Below are 26,005 nucleotides of genomic sequence, written 5' to 3'. Positions count from 1 at the left end.
CCAGGTAAAGGGTGCACCAAACATTGGGCCTAGCTGGTCGTACAGGATGGATATCCCTCTGCTTCTCCGTCAAGTTCATGATCTGGCTCTACAGGCCTGTGATCGTTGAGTCTTGCAGACATGTGCCTCCCCGATATTCATGGGGGTATCCCGCCATAGCTTCTATATGGGATTCTTGCTCCAATGCATCCTGTAGGGTTCTTATCTTCTGTTGTGTCAGCAGTGTTCTAGTCAAAGGCAAGAGTGCCTTGATAAACCAATCCCACTGGTGATTTGGGTCCAGGGTGTAACTCGACTTGGCAATGGAATTCTTGAACCTTTGCATGAGCTCCCAAGCCATCTCACCCTCCCTTTGGTTGATTTCCCACAGCTCTGATAACCCTTGTTGGTCTGTTTGTGACACCTTTAATTCCTGCATGAATCCCCTCTTAATATCATCTATTGGGGGTTTCTGGTTCTTCTCTGCCCACTTTATGAACCAGCGTAGAGCCTTTTCTCTTAGCGTGGTCTGGAATTCCATCGCCCGGACTTTATCCGGAGTCTGATGGGCCCTCCAGATGGCTTCGCAGAGGTACGAGTGTTGCTCCACATCCTCATTCCCCCCTTCCTGCAAATTTCGGGTATCTAGTAAACAACCCCGCCATACTGCTCTAAGTATGGGCTAACAACACAAAACCTTTGCTTCCTGGCTGTTGGGATCCCAATATTCCTAAGTTACTGCTATAGCTGGTTCTTGCGTTACTTCCAATATTGAAACCAACCTTATATCTCTCCCGCGCACTATATACTCACGCTGCCTTGGCTAAGCTAATAAAAAATTCCTCCGGTTTGTGATAAGGTACCAAGGGAAGGTTGGGGAAAATGCCACTTATGTTTTAGGGTTAGTGCTGCTGAATTTTGACGGATGCTTCTTCCTCATCGAACAACCTCCTCATTCCATCGCCCACATTATCTTCATCTCTTTCCTCATGCCAATATGGTTTCTGATCTTGTGATTCTCCTTCCGCAACCTACAGGGAAGGTCCTCCATCAGTATCGTGTTGCGATAATACTTCCAAAATCTTCCGTGATAGTCATCCTTCAGTTCCCTATTGCGATCCTAGTTCCGCAACCTGCAAGGAATGTCCTTCTTCATTTCCTCGGCTCCAACATCCCTCTTTGCTGCACTCGGGTTTCCTAGCACTGTCTTCTCCTTCCTCTTCAACCTGGGGTTTTCCCATCACCACTCCTACTTGGTGGGGCCCCCTCCTTCTCTTCCCTAGAGCCTGAGCCGCTCTTTCCTGCCACTTGTCCACTAGCAGCGCCCTCCTCTGTGCTCTAACATCCCTAGCTCTTCTCAATCCTTCCACATCCATCCCCTCAGCAGCATCCCTATCCCTTAGTAGGTAGCATCTCCCCCTCTAATTCCTTCCCCCAGTACTGGGGTTTTACGCTTCCATCCCGGTAGTGGGTAAAGGTAGCAGTCCTTCCTCTACCATAAACATCTTAATCCATGTCAAGACTTCTCTTATCAATTCCCCTCTCAACCCAGAGTTGAACAAAGCTTCTGCTTTTGAGAAAGACTGGTATCTCTCTGCAACAAACTCGACCACATACCCTTCCACCATAGTCTTCACCCAGAAATCAATTGCTCTCATCCGATCGTTATCCAGCAGTTGTAGCAGTGAAATATTGGACGGAGTCTAATTATGGTGAACTGTCGCCGATCCACCTGACTGACTCTACCTCTTCAGCTCCCTCAACAAATTGTATAGGCCCTCGAGGAATTTGCACCAAAAAATTTCATACTAGTCATTGATGCCATCAGCATATAAAATCCCTTCACTTACCTTGCCAATCGGTTGATTCCCACGGGAAGCTTTCTCTGCCACAAATTGATCTACTTTATGATTCCATCAATCTCTGATTTCTTTTAAATACCCTTGAAACCATATTCTGAACCAATTCTCACAACTTCAGGCCCCAACAACAGAACCATTTGTTGGCTGGAAAGAGTCATTAGGGGGAAGACCCTGGGTTCGAGCACAGGAGGCCAATAGTGGTCTGTTGTAGTCTAGGACAGCACCAACATTTTCACCTTACCCTGAAGGGCAGGGAGTCTCACCCGAGGTGCGCTGCGACCAAAAGGGAGAAGAGTTCGGCATGGGGCGGAAGGAGTATCCATTGGGTGGAGTTGATCACATACATATATATCCATTATACAGAACACAGAGATAGCAACATTCTAGGATCATACACATATATCCATTATATAGAAAAAAGAGATAACAACATCCTTGAATCAATCTATGATTTAATGTCTACATGCAACTAATAGGCTATTCAAAATTTTAATAGACACACTAAGCATGAGGCCCAAATACATCAGAAGTCGCAACCAACATCGACTATGTCTTATATTAACCTTAACATGAAAGATTGCATTGTAATCCGACATTCACCATAAACATTACATAAAGTACCCAGCTCATTCGCTTGGGTTCAGATTGGTTCCGCGACCAAGTCCCTCAGATCCTAGCACTCTGTCATTCAGCCTCTGCAACTATGTAACCCTTCACCTGCTCTCGGCTGCAACTGACTCCTTCCTCCGCTAGCTAGTCCAACAACAACAACAACCTTTTTCCTCTTTGGTCTTCCCCTTTTATGTCCTTATCGACTGCCTGGACTACCAGTTATCACTCAACTGTTTTCTCCCTTGGCTGCTTCTGTGTCTTCTCGCCTCCTCGATTTCCTTTGCTGTCTGTTGCCACCTTGCCACCACTCCACAAATATTCGTTCTACCACCCAACCGTTGTTGCCATCTGTCTCTTTCCCGCCCTTCGGTCAGTCAAAATTGGTCAAAACTTTTCAAAATTAAACGAAGGCCCCAACACAGTGTCAGACCACCCTAGGCTTAAATGATCATTTTTGTGCTACACCCTCATCCCAGAATACCCTTAAGCCCATTATTTTCTCTCAAATACCTTGTGATGTCCTCTACATATTCAACTGGCAAACAACCTCTGCTACCTCTTTGGATGCCCTCACTGTTTATTCAACCATGTCTACCAACCTCAACACTTTTGCCATGTCTGAAAGTTCCACTTGTAATGCATGCAACAAACATATAGAGGCCTTGTGAGTGGAAAATTTGGATTTGAAATAGAAAATTCATTAGCATGACAATTTCCTCATTTTCATCATATAAGAACACTAGATTTTTAAAATAAAACTCTCCCAAAAGGATGACGAGCTCAACACCATTCAAAGAAAGCTTGATGATCTTAAGGTATTTGGAAATATCTTAAGCTTGATGAGCTCAAAACCAATTACATTCGCAAGTTTCCAAATTTGGAGAGGTTGGCATTGTGGCGTTGTAATGAACTAAGGGAGCTCCCTAATTTGGGGATAAGTAGTGAGAGTGCATCGGGCAGTTTCACAATGTTAAAAAAGTTTTTGATAGTGAATTGCTTGTTTCTTAAGAGATCACCCATCAAAATAGATAAACTAGCATTTGCACTAGATGTTGCAAAGGAAACGCCATAAGGCATAAATTGAGGAGCAATGGCAACATAGGAATAGGAAAATCTAAATAAGATGCAGAAATGTGCATAAATTGAGGAGCAATGGTGACATAGGAATAGGAAAATCTAAATAAAATGCAGAAATGTGCATAAATCGAAGAGCAATGGCGACATAGGAATAGGAAAATCTAAATAAGATGCAGAAATGTAACAATCAACATCTAGGGACATCTGTCCCCATGTCGCAGCTCCTTTAATAAAAGCTCTGTCACGATGGTGCACATGCAAGGCTATACAACTTGTACCAAATTTCATTTCAGGATTGCATTGACAACAAAGAGCCACCTAGAAAGATTCTTTTTTTCTGTTTGAGTTAAAAATGTTTTCATGGCGTACACCCAGTGTGGATACCAACTGTCCAAAAGAGCACATTCCATTGTATTTCCCTTCATTTTCAGTATAACCAGAATCACCACTAGAATTCACATGGAAAAACAATTCAGTCTCTATCAACTCCATTAAATGCAATACACATATTAGATATAGGTGCACAGTCTCTATCATCTCATGATGGCAGAGGCAGTAAAAATGATTTCAATTATTGAGAAGTAAATCAGTCATCTAATCCAATCTAGCACAAAAATAACACTCATGGCATCCATCAACATCATGGATGGTTAAATTTGCAGGTATGGATCCTCCCATATTCTGCTATTTCCTGTTATTTCATGACCCTTCACAGTTTAAAAAATTGATAACTTCTGCAAGCTGTAATCTTAGCATCCAATCAAATTTGAAATGAATTATTACAATCAAACATAATATGTAGCCCACATTCTGTCCAAATACGAATTGTAGGCTCTGGATTCATAACCCAAAGAAATTTGTAGGTCCAAAGGAAGCTCTTTGAAAATGCTTCGATTGACATTGTAAGAGTGTCGATATCCATTTGTTATTGTATTAAAAATGGCTGATTCAAACATGTGAATCCTCACTTTGGGGGTCATCATGTCTCTTACATATGCAAATGGAAACTGATCCCGAGGATTGAAGATTTCTAATTCATTGAATAACAGGCAAGAAAATAGCTTCATTGGAAGGGTGTGCTTTCTCAATATCAGTGTAGTATCAGTGGCATCTATAGTGCCAACAACAACACATGAAATAAAAAATTAGTTAAAGAGAGAACCATCCTGAAAAGAAATGTCAGATGCTATCACACTAAAACTTCACCATAATTGAGCAAAGATGAGTTCTCATACCACTGCTTGAGGGAAGCTTTTCAAAGCTCCAAGGTTGCAAGCCATCGGCATAGTAACTGTCCATTTGATACCTCACGACTTCTTTGCTCCACTTTCTCCATCTGTGTTATGAAACCAGCTCAAGAAAAGATAGAAAAGATAGATCAACGCCTTAGAATTCAGCCTCTTCGAGGCGGCAACCTCCTTTACATTACATAAATGAACAATTCTTGGATGATACAAATGACAAAACCTCCTTTCTATATATAGGAGTCTAAGGAGTCACAATATAATCCAGCCGACCTAACAATAATAATATAAAGCCACAAAAATAACAATAGAGGGATTCTATGGGGCACAAAAATAACAATATGGGGGTAATAGGGGCACAACAATATAAATAAGGGTATAACTACAATAGTAATGGGGTAATCACTAGTATTATAGGGACCCAACATGCCCCTCTCCTTCAAAAAAGTGTTGTCCTCAACGCTTGAGTAGTTCTGGATACTTCTGCATAAAATTCTCATCCTCCCATGTGGAATCTTCAGCGGATAAGTTCTTCCACTTGATAAGATACTCTGAAATTGATCGATTTCGTAGCTGTCGAGTTCTTGTTTCTGTGACTGCTTCCGGTTCCAATATAATTTTTCCTTCCTCGTCAAGTTCTGGCAATATTGTTTGAACTGGGAGCTTGTCGCCTATAACCTTCTTTAAACATGAAACATGGAAAACTGGGTGCAATCGAGAAGCTGCAGGAAGCTCCAATTTGTATGCCATAGTACCAATCTTTTGCAACACCTTGTACGGACCATAATACTTTGGTGATAATTTATTATCCTTCTTAGCTTGCTTTAGGGACATTTGCTTATATGGTTGTAGCCGTAGGAATACCCAATCACCTACATCAAAACTTCTTTCACTGCGATGTTGATCTGCCTGTTGTTTCATTCTATTTTGTGCCAACACGAGGTTATCCTTTAAGAGTTGGAGGACTTGTTGTTGATGTTCGATGTGATGTTCCACTGCCTGAACCTTAGAATTTTCTCTTAAATATGATGTGATGGATGGTGGTTGATACCCATAAAGTGCCATAAATGGGGTCATTTTTGTTGCTGTATGGAAGGAAGTGTTATACCACCATTCAGCCAGAGGCAACCATTTGACCCATTGTGTCTGTTTATCAGATACAAAGCAACGAAGATATCCTTCCAAACATTTGTTTACTATCTCAGTTTGCCCATCAGATTGAGGATGATAAGATGAGCTATGAGCTAACTGAGTACCAAGACAAGAAAATAATTCTGTCCAAAAATTTCCAGTGAAAATGGGATCTCTGTCACTTACAATAATCTTTGGGTTTCCATGTAGCTTTTGAACTGTTTCCATAAATGCAGTAGAAACTGTACTGGCTTTAAATGGATGTGATAATGCACAAAAGTGTGCATACTTGGTAAGTCTGTCAACTACCACCATGATGACACTCTTTCCCTCAGACTTGGGTAAACCTGTGATAAAATCCATTGAAACCTCCTCCCAACGTTGGCTTGGAATGGATAAAGGTTGTAATAGACCCGGTGTCTTAATTGTTTCAACTTTATTTTGTTGGCAAACCAAACATTCCGCCACAAACTTTTGAATATCTGATTTAAGGCCATCCCAAAAAAATTCCTTCTTAACCCTGTGGTAAGTTTTTAAAAATCCTGAGTGCCCTCCTAAGGGAGAAGTGTGCAATTCCATAAGAATCTTTTGTTTTAGCTGGGAATTCTTACAGAGGTATAAGCGATCTTTGTACCATAACGAATCATTTTGCCAGCTAAATGTATCAGAAGTACTGGAATCTTGTTGTAGCTTTCGAATAAGTGCCCACACTTCTTCGTCATTCTTCCATTCCTCCCTTGCTTCGTTTATCCAATCTGGTTGGATAATAGAAATGGCACACAACAATGCTTCCACATCCTCATCCTTTCTTGAGAGTGCATCTGCCACCACATTTTGCTTCCCTTTTTTGTAGATGATTTCAAAGTCATAACCCAACATCTTTGTGACCCACTTTTGTTGCTCTTCAGAGGATAATCTTTGTTCTAAAAAGTATTTAAGGCTATCATGATCCGTTTTTACCTTGAAGTGTCTTCCCATTAGGTAGGGTCGCCATTTCTTAAGTGCATGGAGTATTGCCAACATTTCCTTCTCATAAATAGCTTTGCTTAAAAACTTTCCCTTGATTGGACGACTTTCAAAAGCAATGGGTCTTTCATCTTGCATTAGAACAGCACCAATTCCATTTCCTGAAGCATCACATTCCACAATAAAGGTTTTTGTGAAGTCCGGTGTAGCTAAGACCGGTGCTTGGCACATTGCCTCTTTAAGATGTTCAAAGGCCTTTGTTGCTTCCGGAGTCCATGAAAATGAATCTTTCTTCAATAATGTTGTTAGAGGTGCTGCTATTCTCCCATAATTCTTAACAAACTTGCGATAATACCCTGTCAACCCAAGAAATCCTCGCAGATGCTTTATGGATGTGGGGATTTTCCATTCCTTAATGGCTTTAATTTTGCTAGGGTCTACCTTAACTCCTTCATGAGATACAATATGACCCAAATATTCCACCTCCTGGACTCCAAAGAAACATTTGGATCTTTTTGCATATAATTGTTTCTCCTCCAATAGTTGTAGCACCCTGTCAACATGTTCAACATGATCCTTCCAAGACTTGCTGTAGATTAGTATATCATCAAAAAATACTAACACAAATTTTCTAAGGAATGGTTTGAAAATTGAATTCATCAAACCTTGAAATGTTGAAGGTGCATTGGTAAGGCCAAAAGGCATGACCAAAAATTCATAATGACCCTCATGAGTTCTAAATGCCGTTTTCGGAATGTCTTCAATCTTCATTCTGATTTGATGATATCCTGAACGAAGATCCAACTTGGTGAAGTAAATTGATCCATGCAATTCATCCAGTAATTCATCAATGACAGGAATGGGGAACTTATCTTTAATAGTGAGCTTGTTGAGCTCCCTATAATCTGGACACATGCGCCATGATCCATCCTTCTTGTGCACCAATACTACTGGAGCTGAGAAAGAACTTTGACTCGGTTGAATTATACCAGCCTCTAGCATTTCTGCAACCATACGTTCAATTTCACTTTTTTGGACATAGGGATATCTGTACGGCCTGATGTTTGGAGGAACACTTCCTGGAATCAGATGAATAGCATGATCATGATCACGCATAGGTGGGAGACCTTTGGGAGTCTCAAATACCTTGGAATGATTGTCCAGGACTTTTTGGAGATCTGGAGAAATAGATGATTCCAATGTGGAAACATCTAGCGAACATAATTGTGCAATTACACCTCTTTGCTCCTTTTTTAGAAGCTTTGTCATGCCATTAGAGCTGATTATCTTTCCTGGTTTCCCTGCAATACCCCTTAATTCAACTTCCTTTCCTTCCACAGAAAATTTCATGAAAAGTTCTTGAAAATTAAAAGCTATTGTACCCAAGGATTGTAGCCATTGGACTCCTAGTACAACATCAGCACCTCCCATTGGAATGGAAAGCATTGGGCTAGTCAATACATATTCTCCCATGGATAGCTTGATATTATGGCACTTTCCAGAACAATTTATTGTTCCTCCATTTGCAATCATCACTTGACACTCTGGTGCTGGATATAGGAAGCAATTCAATTCTTTTGCTACCCTACAATGAATAAAATTGTGGGTGCTTCCTGAATCAATCAACACTATTACCTTTTTCTTCTTGATTTGTCCTTCTATCTTGATGGTTTGAGGAGTGGTAATTCCCGCCAATGCATTACAAGATATGGTCGGATTTATTTGTTCTTCATCTAGGCTTTGTTCCTGGAATATATCCTCTTCTTTTGACCTTTCTTGCTCCTTTTCTTCTTCCTCTTCACAATCTATGTAGAATAATTTCTTCTCAGCACACTTATGACCTTTTGTGTATTTGCTATCACAATTGTAACAAAGCCCTTTTGCTCTTTTTTCTTCCAATTGTTGTGGTGTCAACCTTGTAGGTTGTGGAAGACTATGGGCAACAACACTTCCGTCTTTATAGTTGTGAATGGTATGCTTCCTAGTTGCCATAATTTTGCTTTCCATTTTTCTTGCTAACCTGAATGCCTTCTCTAATGAATCAGGTTCCCAAAGGCGCACATCATGTTGGATATTATCCTTTAAAGACCCTATGAACACATCAATCCTATGCTCCTCTGGAATATCTTTTACCCTTATGTTCAATTTTTGGAACTCCTCAATGTGCTCCATTATTGAACCCTTTTGTTTGAGACTTATCAATTGGCTAAAAAAAGTGTTGCTTTTTGTATCCTCATAATGTGCTATCAATTCTTCCGTAAAAATTGCCCAAGTGACAAATTGTTTACGAGAACAAAGCCATTGATACCATACAAACTGATTTGGTTCCAAATATAAAGTTTCCATACGTACCTTTTGTGTGTTTTGCACATTATTGAGATCGAAGAATTGCTCCATCTGTAATATCCATGTGGCGGGATCCTTGCCATCAAACTTCCTCATATCGATTTTTGGAATATGGTGAGTCTTCGATCCAACATTAGAGTCTATGGAATCATGATTAACATTTCTTTTGTTCTCATCATGAGTTTCCTTTACTACCTTTTCACCATTAGTGACCCTTTCTTGTAGCAACTTCTTCAATTCTTCCATATCTGTCTTCAATCTGTCATGTCTCTCTTCAAATCTGTCTTTGAATCATCCATCTTAGCTTCCATGCCCTTTATCTTAGATTCCACGCCACTTATCTTAGCTTCTGTTAGCTTTTGTGAGCGTGACATTTGTTGCACTTGTTCTTGTAATTTTGATATATCATGTAGCATTTCTTCCTCTTCTTCATGAGTCATGCTAGAGCTTTCAGGTTCCTTACTAGGTGTTTGCATTTTCTTTCCTCGGGGCATCAGTTACCGATAATAATGCTTTACTATGCCCTTTGAATTCCTTTAAACCAAGCTTACACAAAAATTTAAAAAAAAAACTACACACCTTTTTTCACTTTATAGAAGCCTGATATTGAATCTGATGTATCTCTGTAATTTCGGATCATCCAGTTCTGAAATTGCTACCTGTAGTAGCCTTCTGTGTCCTCTTTCCAATGCCACAAGTCTGAGCCAAATTGGATTCTCCAAGGAAGAGTTATGTGAAATCTCCCACAGTGACTTGCTTTTAGACTAGTTCAGTAGAGAGAACTTGTACGACGTGCCACGAGTCACTGTTTCAACCTTTGAATCTGAAACACACACAAGAAACTACAGTCCGTCCTCTTTCTGTACCTTTTTACGAAATTTCAATCCGATCCTCAGAGAGAGTTATGACGATTTTCCCCAGGTCACCTGTTTTGAATGTAATTCAGGAGTCTGCAAAAAGACCAACTTCCTCAGATCATATCTCCGAAAATATCACGCGAAAAGCTCTGAAATTCGGACCCAAGGTTCAGCGCCAATTCTTCTCAAATGGGTTTTTTTTGCGACTTCTGAAACGTCACAGAAAAAAGTTATAGCGAAAATGCCACGATGACCTGTTTGGAGCAGCGAAACCCTAGAATCCAAAGCTCTGATACCAAATGTTATGAAACCAGCTCAAGAAAAGATAGAAAAGATAGATCAACGCCTTAGAATTCAGCCTCTTCGAGGGGGCAACCTCCTTTACATTACATAAATGAACAATTCTTGGATGATACAAATGACAAAACCTCCTTTCTATATATAGGAGTCTAAGGAGTCACAATATAATCCAGCCGACCTAACAATAATAATATAAAGCCACAAAAATAACAATAGAGGGATTCTATGGGGCACAAAAATAACAATATGGGGGTAATAGGGGCACAACAATATAAATAAGGGTATAACTACAATAGTAATGGGGTAATCACTAGTATTATAGGGACCCAACAATATGACTATAAAAATGGCTTCTTCCATGGTATGAATATTGTAAGGATGCTTTGAGACAACAATATCAACGTTGTGAGTTACAAGGAGATTTTCCAAAATTAACAAAGGATCAATAAGAAGTTGTAGCTTGGCATCCATCCAAATGTTGTAAATACAGTTTGGGAAAAGCCTGTGGGAAAGATACTTTGGTATGAGGCCATTCATTACATATTCCTTGTATGGAAACTCCTTGACCAAAAAAATGTGAAAAATTCCAATTCTATGAGACTCATTGGGCTTGATATGGTATCTGGAAAGAAGTGTGGGAGTTGCATTGTCCATAAACATGAAGAAACACACATTTTCTACTATGATTTTCCTAACATTCTTGGGTTGCTTAATCTTGCATAGGCTCCAAATATAGCTGAAATCACCACAACCCCCTTGCACTGTTCCATGGCCTTCCTATCTTCTTCAAACACAAGGAACCCTGGGGTACGGTAATTGGCAAAACCACAAGGCAAATCAGTCCCTTCAGAATAATTGAAATACCTTTTTCTTTCTTTCACATCCAGATTTCCTATGAAGGTCACTGGACCTAGTGCTGAATTGGGGTTTTCAAGTCCTTTCATGTACTGTAGCCGAGATTTACCAAATAACTCTTCTTTTTGAATCTGATGAACAATAGCCAAGAGTGCCATCAATAGCGAAACATAGTTTTAGCCCGATTTCTTTTACAGACATGCATGCCATAAGGTAATGTTTCTTGATAGATCTCTCAAATTGTTAAATATGAGGATCTTTGATTACCTGAAAACTGAGAATATAAGTGGCAAGACCGATTCACCATGGTTGTAGCTTTCCTGAGCAAATACTTCTCTGCTCCATAATCTGAAGGGTATTCGAGGAACTGCATTGCAAAAGATAATATAAATTGTATATTAATACCCATCATGATCGACCCTTTAGGACTCATATAAGCACAAGTGCCCATAGAGGAATTGCACTGGGCCAAAGTGTGAGCCAACATAGTTCTGACACCGAAATCGAAAATCTTGACATCTCTTATTGATTAGTAAATTGGAGGGCTTTATATCACGGTGAACAATTTTGTTCTGGTGCAGGTAATGCAAGCCCTTGAGCACTTGCCTGGGAACCTTAGCCAAATAGTGTTTTGGGATTTTCTTATGGGTTTGAAGAACCTGCGCAAGGGTTCCACCATCCATGTAGTCCAACACAAAAGAGACTCATATATTTGTACCGTCTCAAATCAAAATTTGTCCCCACATCACACCTCCTTTAATAAAAACTCTGTCACGATGGTGCACATGCAAGCCTATACAACTTGTACCAAATTTCAGTTTCTGTTTGAGTTTAAAAAAAATTCATGGCGTACATCGAGTTTGGATACAAGCTGTCCAGGGGAGCATATTTCATTGAATTTTCCTTCATTTTCGGTATAACCAGAATCACCACTGGAATTCACATGGAAAAAAAATTCAGTCTCTATCAACTCCATTAAATGTAATACACATATTAGATATAGGTGTACAGTCTCTATCATCTCATGTTGGCAGAGGCAGTAAAAAAGAATTCAATTATTGAGAAGTAAATAACTAGAGAAATACTAAATACACCAAATATAGAAAGGCAGTGTGGCTCAAAAGTATAATATGAGACACATCTACAACTCTTTAGAAATAGGAAAATATCTCTTAATAACCAAAAGATTGAAAAATCATACACAACTGTGTGAGAATGGCTATAATAATCTCCTGTATATAGTAAATAGGCGCTCCTTATTCATGAGGACCCAGTTCCCCGTTAATTTACCATTTCTAAATCTTATGTCATCATGGCAAAGTTGTACCCTAACTAACAACCCCAGCTGCCCCGCAACTTCCACCCAATCAAGAGTTGGTGTTTAGCCCCTAGACTCCATACTAATTTCTCTAGAAATTTTACTCAGATCTAGTTTTATCGTAAAAACTACCAAGATTTTGTCAACAGTTCGTCCTTAAACAACAATGAAAATATTTAATGGTATTTCTGTGCTCGTAATAAATATTTAAGGTTGTTAAAAATATATTATCATAGAGTTACTATCTGTATGATTATTACTTACCTTGATGGGACTTTGAGAATCTGAAAATGTGTAGAGAACCACAAACTGAAAGCTCTCAGATAAACCAAAAACATGTCATAGATGGAATGGAAATGGACATAATAAGCAGCATGCCTATTGTGGCAATCAAAGCTATTCTACCTATGAGTTCCAAAGTAAATCTAAGCATTGTTGTTTGATAAAGCTAACACCACTAATAGTCCCTAGGCAGCGCAATCGGCGGTGGATGTCATATAAAGTCTTATGTAAAGTTTGTTGTCCAAAATCCTTAATTATCTTTGTGGACGGTGTGTGGGAGTATGCATAGTTTCACAAAAAAGTTATAGTGGTAGCAGTCACAATTGACTCCATATCATGCGAGTACAAACTTGTCCCCGGCTTAGTTGTTGATTCCTTTATATATATATATATATATATATATATATATATATATATATATATAAAGAAGCAGTTGCTAAAACACTCTGATGATGTATCATGGATCTAAAAATGATAGAACAAGGGATAGCCATGGATGTCTATGCATTGCACAATAAATTCAATAGAATTTAGACAACAAGGCACATAAGGATAGTGCACAGCCTTTAGTGTCTATGTCCTTTTGTATTTTTCACAGTTGGTTGTTGGTAACTAGCTTAACAGGTTGTAAAGTTGTTCAGTGATCTCCACTAATTTTGTAAACTTCACAATAACAAGGTAAGGATGAAAAAATCCCCTTGCGGGCACATTAGGCTAGTTTGAAACTTGTCAGTGAGATGGTTTTCCAATTATGGACAAACAATGATAAACATGTAGCCTATCATAGTAATATCATTTTGTACAAAAGTAGCCAAATGAGCTATCTTAATTTTGTTGCGGTTCCACAACGTTGGTTGTTACCCTACATTAGACCAGTTTAGCCTAATTGGTGGATTCGATATATTTCTGTAGTAACTGTGTACTAAATCTCATCAGATGTTGAGTAAACTATACATCCTAAGTTTAATAATCCTTAAATTAGAGGTATATATTGCAGTCATTGTTTTTCATGTTTGAGTTGCACGGCTTTGAGCTCAAACTTAACTCCTTGATTATCAGGCACCCACCCTAGCTTGAGAGGTCACACCCATATCATTAATAGCCTAAGGGGATATTGATTCACCAGTGAGGTTGGCGAAGTGTTAAGCTGTCCAGCAAGCTTTCTCACTGTGGGCTACCCCATCCATATGGCACCATGGAATAAGGCCAGGTGCAGATCTCAAAGGATTTTAACCGAATAGTTATCCCTTAGACCTGGCACCTCAGTCGAAGAATGCAGCCCCTCACATCATGTTTCTTCTTAAAATGCTCAAAAGGGTAGAAGAAAATTTCTATGTCCTAACGAGACGTTCGCTAGTATTCAGGCATTACTGAAATTTGCCTCTCTGCAATCATTGGGTGGATTGTATGAGTGTAAAAATCTTTAGGCCAATTTATTATGATTTGTTCTAATAGAAACATAGATGAGAAAATGGGTCAAGGTTTTTAAGAATATAGAAGCTATGGAGAACCTAGCTCCTTTAGTTGAATTGAATAGAACTACAAAATTTAGTTCGCTCAAGTTAGGCATGATCTTTAGTGTACAATATACTATAATCTTCTACAATTGGATGGTTGACAATAATGGTAGACGTTATGGAAGCAGCGTCGCGAATAATGACCGATACCGAACTCACTTGTTGAATCATTGGATGGATGGTACTCACCAAGGCAAACAAAGAGAACTCCAAAAGGCTTGAAGGTTGCGGATGAATTAGACGCCATGGCCCTCAATGCTTCTCTTCGTCCTCCTGGTGCTCCTCTTCATCCTCCTGGTCTCTTGCAAGTTCAGATTAAACCTCCAAACTTTTGGCCTGAAATGAGATGATAAGTTGTGCTAAAAATGGGTGAAGGTGCAACAATTTGGGAGGGAGAAGCTTTCGGAGAAAATAATGAACTGAGAAAGAGTGGGCGATGAATGAGGCTGCACACCATCAACTTTATCTGCCACCCATAGATTGATAAATCCACGCAGTTCTTGGAGCGAGAGTATTCCTTTGTCAATGTAGACCTGTATTTCAATTATGCTGATTGGTCATTGTCATCCATAAACTGATTACAAGGAAGAGGAACTATACTAGATTTCTCAGCGAACCCATATCTTCCATCTACATTGCATTCAAATTCATGACGTTTATCATCATTTGCAATCTCAAGGTTCACATTAGAGCCTTGGGATTTGCAGTCCTTACCTTTTCCCATATGTTCTTCTTCTTCTACACAATCTGAAGGTGTTAACTGCAGATTCTCCTTGCAAAACTCTGATGAGCCCCAAAAATGGATAACTATTTGGGCTCATTCAACCTCCTAATTCGACTTAATCCACCATTCTCATTAGTTTATTGCATGTTTTTGATTATATTTATGCTAATATAGTGAATTTGGTTAGTCATTATGCCAACAAGTCTAATGGGTGCTTTGTGTAGCCTTTTTGGTCAATTTGGAGACAAAATTGAAGGTCTTAATGAGCACTTGGCAGCCAAATTCGTGGGAGAACAAGGGAGAGGATTTGTAGGAAGGTGTCCCCTTCATTTATGGGCCCTTACCTCGAATTCTCCACCATCAGCTCGGAGTTCAAAGGCCACCAAATCAATTAGCACAAGGGCAGCCAAGCAAGTCAAGTAGGACTGTTGTTAACTACAAGTTTTGGGCAGCCGAGTCCCTAAATTTTAGGAGGACTGTTGGGGTCCTCAATTTGTATAAATAAGAAGGCTTAGGGCCTCATTTTGGGTTAGCTAGTGGTTAGTCATTTTGTAGCTGGTAGTTAGTCATTTCATAGTCTTGTTGTAGTCATTTTGTAGTTCGATTTTTAGGCAATAGATTAGCTTTGCTTTCAGCTCATTCTCAAGCTCTCCTTGTGGATAGTTTTGATGTAACTCTTCATTTCTTGATCAATAAAGATGAATCCAGCTTTGCACCAGCTCTAAATCTCTCTTAGGAGGCTGTAGCTCTTGGGTTTGGGCCCATCTCAAGTGCCCAGTACCTCCTTTGTTTACCTTTATGTGTTTTTGCTGCATTCTTAATAAAATCTGCTCTTTAGATCTAAATCTTGTTTTGTTATTTAGTTTGTTTTTTGATGAGTAAAATAGCTTTTCATGCTCAAATTTAGTTGATAGGTTGTTAAAAGAAAAAGTTTCAAGAAAAGGGCCAACAAACATCTGTGATTTCACCTCTCCCTCAGTGGGATCAGGAGCTGTGACTATGATGACTTTGCTGCCCATAAAAACACTGACTTTGCTTTGCCATGCAATCATTAGTGTTTGGTTTTCATTTGTAGAAGTTGGTTACATGTTCAGATCTTTGAATGCTTCATTGCATAGTTAATATACATGGTTTCCTTGCAAATAAAGCTGCTGTCCATTCTTGTTACTGTTAGCTAGATCATATTAGGGTAGCATAACTAGATCTTTGTTTTCTTGCATGTCTTTGTTGGTTCAGTTGGAAACACAAATTTCAGAGCACCTATACCACTTCTCTGTCTACCCAGACTTCCTCAAACCCATCTTCTCCATCTCCTAACTTGGTTTCTTGCCTCACGTTGCCATACTACCCTCATAACCCTACCTTTTGTGCAACATTACTTTAGTCTTCTTGGAACAAGTCCAGCCATCTACACCTTCTCCTCAACACTATCCATCAGTACTTGGGTCATTTCAGGCCCCTACCCTACCTCCCTATCCATTCATGCACCTTACCTCACTCACCCATCCTCCAAAATCCAATTTTTAAACATCCTGTAGAAAAATTACAGAACATCCTGTAGAAATCCTAAACATCCTGTAGAACCCCTGCAGACTTCCTATAGAAGTTCACGAATGAGGTTTCTTGATAGCCAAACTCTGTGAAACTCTCTGGAAGGGTGTTTGGGACTCCTTAGACCCTCTCTGAACCTTCCCGACCTCTTCCAAGCATTTCTCCTCCTTGATCCACCTCTGCACAGTCAAAAATAGCTAAAAGCACATGCATGATAATTCCAACAACTTAATAAAAAATACAAAAAGATGTTTTCTTCAGATAGAGGTAGTCTAGACACATGTATTTTACCTTCATAGAAGTAATGGCATCTCTTTCAGTAGTTTTCATGCTCTCCGTTGCGTCAGTAGGACTAGCTGGTAGAATTAGGGTTTGCTAGGGTTTGCGTTTCTTTTTGGCTTTCAGTTTATTTTTTCAATTAGATTAGCTTCCTTCGAGTTAGCTTTCATCCATCGATTAAAAAGCTTCTTCTAAGAGCTCATAGAAGTTGGCTTAAGCTCCTAGTGGACTTGTGCCAGCTGACCAAGTGACAGCTGCGGCAAGAGCTAGTACTTGTGCATACAGCACCGTCGCTTCCAAGTTTGTTACGAACTAACGGGTTGATAAAATTAAAGAAGGTAGTTCCAGGAGTTGTAGCATTATTGCTACGATACTGGGGCTCGCCATCTTTTTGGCGCCGTTTGCCGGGGAAGCGTCAGAGTATTGGTGATTGTTGCTTTTCTTCTATTTTCCACTACAATCTTCTGCTAAGTAGTTTATTTCATTTCCATTATGCAATTTCATTTATGCAAAAGTAGATTATCCTTTCCTGCTTTCATAGATTAGCATTTCAATTCCGTAATTTCATTTCTGCAAGCGTAGATTATCATTTCAATTTCGCAAGCGTAGCCTAGCATTTCATTCCGGAAATTTCATTTGAGCAAAATAGATTAGTCCCCTCCTTCTTTCATTTCAATTCCGCATTTTCATTTCAGCAAGATAGTTAGTTGTAGTTCAATCTATTTTAGTTTTGCAGGTACCAGAGAAAAAAAAACAAAAGCAATCAAAAGTCTTTTCATTTCATGCCTTGTAGGAGTAGAGATAAGTTAGAAAAATGATTGCACAACACTCCCACTGCTTCACACAACCAACCTTCTCTCTCTTCTTCGATGGTTGTGATTAAAGAACCCTTAGGTGGACAACAAGAAATATTTGAAGAACCTCAAGGGGAGAAGAAGAAGAAACCATTCCTTTGGAGCAAATGGCTACAAGCAGAAATGTTGGGAGCAGTCCCTTGTCCAAAGACGAATTTGAAGATCATATAGAAGATTTCAAGAGTGATATGAGGCAGTTTCTTGCCATGCAATTGGATACCCTATGGATCCAAAAGAAGCAAGAGGAAGCCAAGAGGGATTTGGTCATCTTTTGTCCTAGGTGCACTAGAAAGCATCCTCGGAACAAATGTCCAATGCACTCCCTAGAAGTGTGTTTTGTCTGTGAAGAATACCATTCTACGAATCAGTGCCCTTCCTTGCCTGGACTTAAAGTTGCATATCAAAGAGTTAAAGGAGCCACTGAACCACTCTATCATATGAACCAAAGGAAGCCGCCTGGACCTAGATCTTACCAGTAGGAACTGCAAGGGACATCCAAGACCTATTATGACCCTTATCAAGCCACTTTCATGCCTTCTTGGGGTCCCCCTGCTCATCCTTCCTGGTTCACACCTCCTCCTTGTTCCTTCATAGATCCATATTATGCCCAACCAGCTGCTCATTCATTTCACTCTTATGCTCAGCCACAACCTCAATGGAATGCACCTCATCAGGGGTGGAGGCCCCAATACAGCACTCCTCTCGCTTCTTTTCCTCCACCACCTGCTCATACGCAACCATTGCCTCTTGCTCCACCAAGGCAACCCCAAATGCCTGCTCAACCACAACCCCATCCACATCCATCTCAAATATACACCCCTACTCAGCTACATGTACCACCATTTCCAAAACCATACAATGGAGTAGCTCAACCCAATTGCAAAGCTGAGGCACAGCATGTGCAAATGACTCCTTTTGAGCTCAATGATGTTCACCAAAGCTCAGGAAGAGTGTTGCAAAACAGAGATTATATTGACAACATTGAAGGACCAAAGGAAAAAGAAGATTCCAAAGAGGAGATCAAAGAACCATGGGCTGCACTTGATGAAGAGAAGAGATCAGAATCAGAGATCGAGAGAGTTCCTTCATGGTTACCATCAAATCCTCCATGTACTCAAGAGAAAGATCAACAAAAAGAGGAAGATGAGAAGGTCATGATAGAAGGTGACATGAAGAATGATCCAGATTAGCAAAAGGACCAAGGATATCAAAGCTATATTGAGATATGGTTTCAGAAGGTGACGAAGTTGCAGCGGTACTCTCTTCTTCAGCTATGTGTGATCCCTTCAAAGTCAGATCATTTGGTCTCTAAAGTCCGGATAGTTGTCCAAGCATGAATTTCGAGCCTTCACATCATTTTTTCTCTAATCTCGATGTGCACATGGCTCCATTGGAAGTATTCTTATACTTGAAAATGATTTTGTTTTTCAAGTAGGGTAGGGTAGAAAAAAAAAAGAAAAAAAAAAAAGAAAAAAAATGAAAATAAGAAGGAAATAAAAATCTAAGGTGAAAACCTCCTTAGAGGTGCCTTAGATTGGCTCATTGATTGAAAACCTCCATGAGGCGGTCAATGGGTTGGAAAGAAGGGGAAATAAAAGGGAATAAGATCCTTGGGTGAAAACCTCCCTTGGAGGCGCCAAGGCAGGCAATTAGGGTGAAAACCTCCATGAGGCACCCTAGTTGTTTTTCAAAAAAAAAAAAAAGAGAAAAAGAAAAATAGAAATAAAACTAATTTCCATTGGCTAATTTCATGTTGCAGCAAGGACATTGCAGGGCAGGAGGATCACTCACAACCAAGTCCAAGGGAGTTTTGTGCCTTCTACAGGAAGTTATGTATTTCTACAGGAAACATCCTATAGAACCTTCAAGCGAGCCAGATTCGATTTTGGAAGGGAATCTAAAGCTTGGAATCTATTGGTTATGCCTGCAAGCATCCATGTTTCCATCCCTCACCCATTTTCCATCATTTTTTTTCATGTCATTGTGCTTCTTTCCTCAAAACTGTGTTTTCTACAGGAAGTTCCTATAGGAACTACAAGAAGTTAAAAATGGATTGAAAAAAAGTGGTTTGGTAAACATGGTAGCTTCCTCAAGGGTTCGGAAGTCCTCATGCAATCTTCCAACTCCTCCTCCATCATTTCCATACCTGCATCACAACCCAAATTCATTCTTCATACCACGCAACAAAAATGCAAAATGCCTTGAAGCAAAAATACCTAGAACAAAATTTGTTTTTGCCATAACTTGAAAACCATGCATCCATTTGATAAACCGTTTTATGGGGAATTGTACAAGGGTGATGGCAACATGCCTGAGCAGTTTCAACCAATTCCGGTGCATGGTTTCCAAGAAATTAGCCTCCATAGCCATCAGCCATTTTTGCATTTTCTCCATATCCGTGGATCCGTTTCAAAACCTGTTTCATGGGGATATGCATATGAGTGATGGTAACCTACCCAAGTAGTTTCAGCCGATTCCAATGCACGGTTTCTGAGAAATCGATCTCTGAAATCTTCAGCCATTTTCAATTTTTCTCGGAATCCATGCATCCATTGATCACGATTTTGCTATGGGAGGCGCATAATGATGATAGGAACATGCTCAGCAAGTTTCAGATCGATCCGGTTTACCATTGGGAGCAATGGCGAAAATAAGTTCTGGTCTGGTGAAAATTCAGCAGCAGCAGCGTCAAGGTGTAGATCTGAGCGTGGAAATGGACTCCTGCAGCATGCATCTGGCTAGAGGACACCTGCACAAGGAAAACAACCAAAAATTAGCAGCCAAGCCACATGCAATCAGAAAAACCAATGCATGCAACAAATGACAGGCCATAGCAGCCATTTGACTTCAGGTACGTGACTAAAACTTGTTCCTCTGTTGCATGAATCTAATTGAAGAAATGCTTAAACAAATGGAATGGTGGAATTAAGGCACGAATATGGCAACATTGAGTCGATAGTTCCTTTTCCAATTCTCTAGCAATCAGCTAGGAATCATGCAACGTACATGTTAGTCAACTTACGTGAAAATTAAAAATAAAAATAAAAACAGACAGTGGTAGAGGCTTTAACTCCAGTGTAACTGATCAACAAGAAGAGGACATGCAGCTCATCACAGCACTGCGTCTGCATGTGTCCACGTACACTTGGCCACTTCACTCTCTCACGCAAATCACGTAGCAATTAAAGGCGGATCAGCTAAAACTTATGAATTGTTGTTCATCTGCACTTTCCACATCCTCAACTGAAGTGTGCACAATCGGTTAATTGGTTCTCTATCATCAAATCATTGATGGTTGTTTTATTTCTCTCCGAAATGGTTGCAATGATCATGATGCAAACATTGAACCGTGGAAGTTTAATGACAACTATGCTGCTATTATGGGTGTTTATGGGTTTCTTTGCAGGGTATGCATTGTCACGTCTATATCAGATGTTCAAGGGCATAGAATAGAGGAGGAACACGCTGAAGACAACATTCTTGTTTCCAGGCATTTCCTTTTGCATTTTCTTTATTCTCAATGCACTGCTATGGGGAAAAAATCAGCTGGTGTAGTTCCTTTCGAGACTATGTTTGCCTTGGTCCTTTCATGGTTCGGAATTTCTGTGCCAGTGGTCTTTGTGGGCAGTTACTTTGGCTACAAGGAACCTACAATTGAAGATCCAGTGAAGACCAATCAAATCCCCAGGCAGATTCCAGAGCAAGCTTGGTATATGCAGCCCATTTTCTCAATACCAATTGGAGGCATTTTGCCTTTTGGAGCTATATCCATTGGACTGTTCTTCAGATTAACTTCAATATGGCTGCATCAGTTCTACTGTATATTTGGGTTCCTGTTCATTGTCTTTGTGATCCTCATTGTTACATGTGCAGAGATCACCATTGTCTTGTGCCACTTTGAATTGTGCAGTGAAGATTACAACTGGTGGTGGAGATCTTATTTGACTGTTTCTATGCATGCCTTTGGTTTGTGCGGACAATATACTTATCAGTGAAGATTGACTGAGGCTCTGCACTCTGTCTGTGGGAGCTTAATTCCCTTTTGACAATCGAGTTTGGGCAGCAAAAGCATTATAACCAGGGAATTGGTATAGCAATATATATGTCTTTGATAGAAATCTGTCCTTTTTTTTATGTGCCCACCTAATACATTTTATCCTCTGCATCGGTGATAAAAGCACCATTCTGATTTAAACTATGGATGTATTCCTACCATTCTGTTCCCCAACTACTTGTTAGCCCCAAAACCTTTGCAGTTTTCCATACTCATGTACCCAGATTGATGTTTAGACTGACACACCTGAGAAAACCTATCCTAAGGATCAAAATAGGAAGACATAAAACAACAGTCCCTTTCTGCTCGAAGCATTGAAACAGGGCACTCTCACCAAACCAGACCAACCAGCTTACATCCTTTTTGGAGCAAGTTGAGTGTGGCAAAAAATTGAAGAAAGGAAACACGCGGAGGCAAGAGAGAAAGGAAGTGGTAAGAAGACCTAGGATAGGCCATCATAGGAAAAGCCACAAGAACAACAAAAGGAAAAGCAAGAAAAACGACCAAATTGTTGAGGCCGAAACTGTGGGAGGAATGAAGGCACAAACACCAAGGGAGAAATGGTTTCAAACACGGGTAGAGAGGACTAAAAATGTCAAAACAAGTAGGGACACACCCAAGGCAACCACAGCACAGGTCAAGGAGAATGCATCTTCAGTCAAGCAGGCAAAAACATTGAAGACTGTTTCTACAGGAAGCCAGAACTCAGCTACAGGACTTTCTACAGGAAGTTTGGAAAAAGGGCAGCAAAAGGAGAAATCGGCCAATATTTTAGCTAAGGAGGCAGCACCTGTGTTGGCCACCCTAAGCACATCCATCCCCTCCATGAACACTCATTCTTTTCAGGGTTCGGACACAATTTAGTCATGGTTCAACTTTCTACAGGAAGTTCTATATTTTTACCAGAAACATCCTGTAGAAGCCTTTGGGTAGGCTAAAATCAATTATGGAGAGGGATTCGAAGCTTGAAGACTGTTGAGGAGACATGCAACCACTCTTTTCTTCCATCCTCCACTGGTTTCATCTCCTTTCGCCACCATTGCCACCATCAGATTGAGTATATTTGCACAATCATACCAAAGCTGAGAATTCTCTAGAAAAAGGAGCAAGTAGTGGGAAGGAGCAGAGAGAAAAGCATGGTTTCATGACAGAGAAGAGGGAATCACTTCAGAATCTTGGCATGACAGGGAAGCCACCAGGGCCATCAAAGATGAAGAGATAGATTGGTTGCTCAGAGGATGAGCAACACTTTCAGTAGGGGGTGATGATGAACCCAAAAATGGATAACTATTTGGGCTCATTCAACCTCCTAATTCGACTTAATCCACCATTATCATTAGTTTATTGCATGTTTTTGATTATATTTATGCTAATAGAGTGAATTTGGTTAGTCATTATGCCAACAAGTCTAATGGGTGCTTTGTGTAGCCTTTTTGGTCAATTTGGAGACAAAATTGAAGGTCTTAATGAGCACTTGGTAGCTAAATTCGTGGGAGAACAAGGGAGAGGATTTGTAGGAAGGTGTCCCCTTCATTTATGGGCCCTTACCTCGAATTCTCCACCATCAGCTCGGAGTTCAAAGGCCACCAAATCAATTAGCACAAGGGCAGCCAAGCAAGTCAAGTAGGACTGATGTTAACTACAAGTTTTGGGCAGCCGAGTCCCTAAATTTTAGGAGGACTGTTGGGGTCCTCAATTTGTATAAATAAGAAGGCTTAGGGCCTCATTTTGGGTTAGCTATTGGTTAGTCATTTTGTAGCTGGTAGTTAGTCATTTCATAGTCTTGTTGTAGTCATTTTGTAGTTCGATTTTTAGGCAATAGATTAGCTTTGCTTTCAGCTCATTCTCAAGCTCTCCTTGTGGACAGTTTTGATGTAACTCTTCATTTCTTGATCAATAAAGATGAATCCAGCTTTGCACCAGCTCTAAATCTCTCTTAGGAGGCTGTAGCTCTTGGGGTTGGGCCCATCTCAAGCGCCCAATACCTCCTTTGTTTACCTTTATGTGTTTTTGCTGCATTCTTAGAATAAAATCTGCTATTTAGATCTAAATCTTGTTTTGTTATTTAGTTTGTTTTTTGATGAGTAAAATAGCTTTTCATGCTCAAATTTAGTTGATAGGTTGTTAAAATAAAAAGTTTCAAGAAAAGGGCCAACAAACATCTATGGTTTCACCTCTCCCTCAGTGGGATCAGGAGCTGTGACTAGGATGACTTTGCTGCCCATAAAAACACTGACTTTGCTTTGCCATGCAATCATTAGTGTTTGGTTTTCATTTGCAGAAGTTGGTTACATGTTCAGATCTTTGAATTCTTCATTGCATAGTTAATATACATGGTTTCCTTGCAAATAAAGCTGCTGTCAATTCTTGTTACTATTAGCTAGATCATATTAGGGTAGCATAACTAGATCTTTGTTTTCTTGCATGTCTTTGTTGGTTCAGTTGGAAACACAAATTTCAGAGCACCTATACCACTTCCCTGTCTACCCAAACTCCCTCAAACCCATCTTCTCCATCTCCTAACTTGGTTTCTTGCCTCACGTTGCCATACTGCCCTCATAACCCTACCTTTTGTGCAGCATTACTTCAGTCTTCTTGGAACAATTCCAGCCATCTACACCTTCTCCTCAACACTATCCATCAGTCCTTGGGTCATTTCAGGCCCCTACCATGCCTCCCTATCCATTCATGCACCTTACCTCACTCACCCATCCTCCAAAATCCAATTTTTAAACATCCTGTAGAAAAATTACAGAACATCCTGTAGAAATCCTAAACATCCTGTAGAACCCCTGCAGACTTCCTGTAGAAGCTCACGAATGAGGTTTCTTCATAGCGAAACTCTGTGAAACTCTTTGGAAGGGTGTTAGGGACTCCTTAGACCCTCTCTGAACCTTCCCGACCTCTTCCAAGCATTTCTCCTCCTTGATCCACCTCTGCACAGTCAAAAATAGTTAAAAGCACATGCATGATAATTCTAACAACTTAATCAAAAATACAAAAAGATGTTTTCTTCAGATAGAGGTAGTCTAGACACATGTATTTTACCTTCATAGAAGTAATGGCATCTCTTTCATTAGTTTGCATGCTCTCCGTTGCGTCAGTAGGACTAGCTGGTAGAATTAGGGTTTGGTAGGGTTTGTGTTTATTTTTGGCTTTCAGTTTCTTTTTGCAATTAGATTAGCTTCCTTCGAGTTAGCTTTCATCCATCGATTAAAAAGCTTCTTCTAAGAGGTCATAGAAGTTAGCATAAGCTCCTAGTGGACTTGTGCCAGCTGACCAAGTGACAACTGCGGCAAGAGCTAGTACTTGTGCATACAGCACCGTCGCTTCCAAGTTTGTTACGAACTACCGGGTTGATAAAATTAAAGAAGGGAGTTCCAGGAGTTGTAGCATTATTGCTACAATACTGGGGCTCACCAAACTCCTCCTGAGAAGCCCTCAATTCCTGGGAAGCAACACAAGAACATTTTCTAGATATATCTCCATTTGCTTTCCTTTCACTGCATTTGCATTCAGCGAGTTCCTTCTCGGGCCGATCATGCCTCTTTGCAACAAGGAATTTTCGGGGTTGAGCCTTGAAATTGACCGAACCCCAATCTGGGTAGTTAGCAACACATCTCCTAGATTTACATGAATGAATCCCATAGGCATTTCATAGGCCATTAGATGTTTTCACACTAAAATTAGGATCACGGTTCTCTCCAGCAATGGCAACAGAAGGAGAATTGAGCCCATTGTTAATATCCTCTTCCTGACTTTTTCTTCCTATTGCGACGACTGGGACTTCGTTGATTTGGGTTTCCAAGGAGGGGCATTGAGCAAGAAAGTTTCCTTCAGCAGGGAAATATTTCTCAGCAAACCCATATCTTCCATCTACATTACATTCAAATTCATGACGTTTATCATCATTTGCAATCTTAATATTCACATTAGAGCCATGGGTTTTGCAGTCCTTACCTCTTCCCATATGTTCTTCTTTTTCCGCACAATCTGAAGGTGTTAACTGCAGATTATCCTTACAAAACTCCTCCTAAGAAACCCTCAATTCCTTGGAAGCAACACAATCACATTTTCTAGATATATCTCCATCTTCTTTCCTTTCACTGCATTTTCATTTAGCGGGTCCTCCTAAGAAACCCTCAATTCCTTGGAAGCAACACAATCACATTTTCTAGATATATCTCCATCTTCTTT

At 40.0% G+C, this 26,005-nt stretch overlaps 1 pseudogene; it reads right to left on the bottom strand.

Moving 5' to 3' along the window:
* Positions 1 to 4,315: 4,315 nt before the first annotated feature.
* The window catches only part of LOC149178105 (alkaline ceramidase TOD1-like), a 55,940-nt pseudogene continuing 34,250 nt past the window's right edge, over positions 4,316 to 26,005 (bottom strand).

Source organism: Pinus tabuliformis, chromosome 4_1 (assembly GCF_031772625.1).
Source record: "Pinus tabuliformis cultivar Carrire ecotype Pingquan chromosome 4_1, CPIR1, whole genome shotgun sequence".
In the NCBI taxonomy this organism is placed as follows: Eukaryota; Viridiplantae; Streptophyta; class Pinopsida; order Pinales; family Pinaceae; genus Pinus; species Pinus tabuliformis.
Note: the sequence above shows the minus strand (reverse complement) of the source record. Positions and strands in the feature narration are given on the sequence as shown.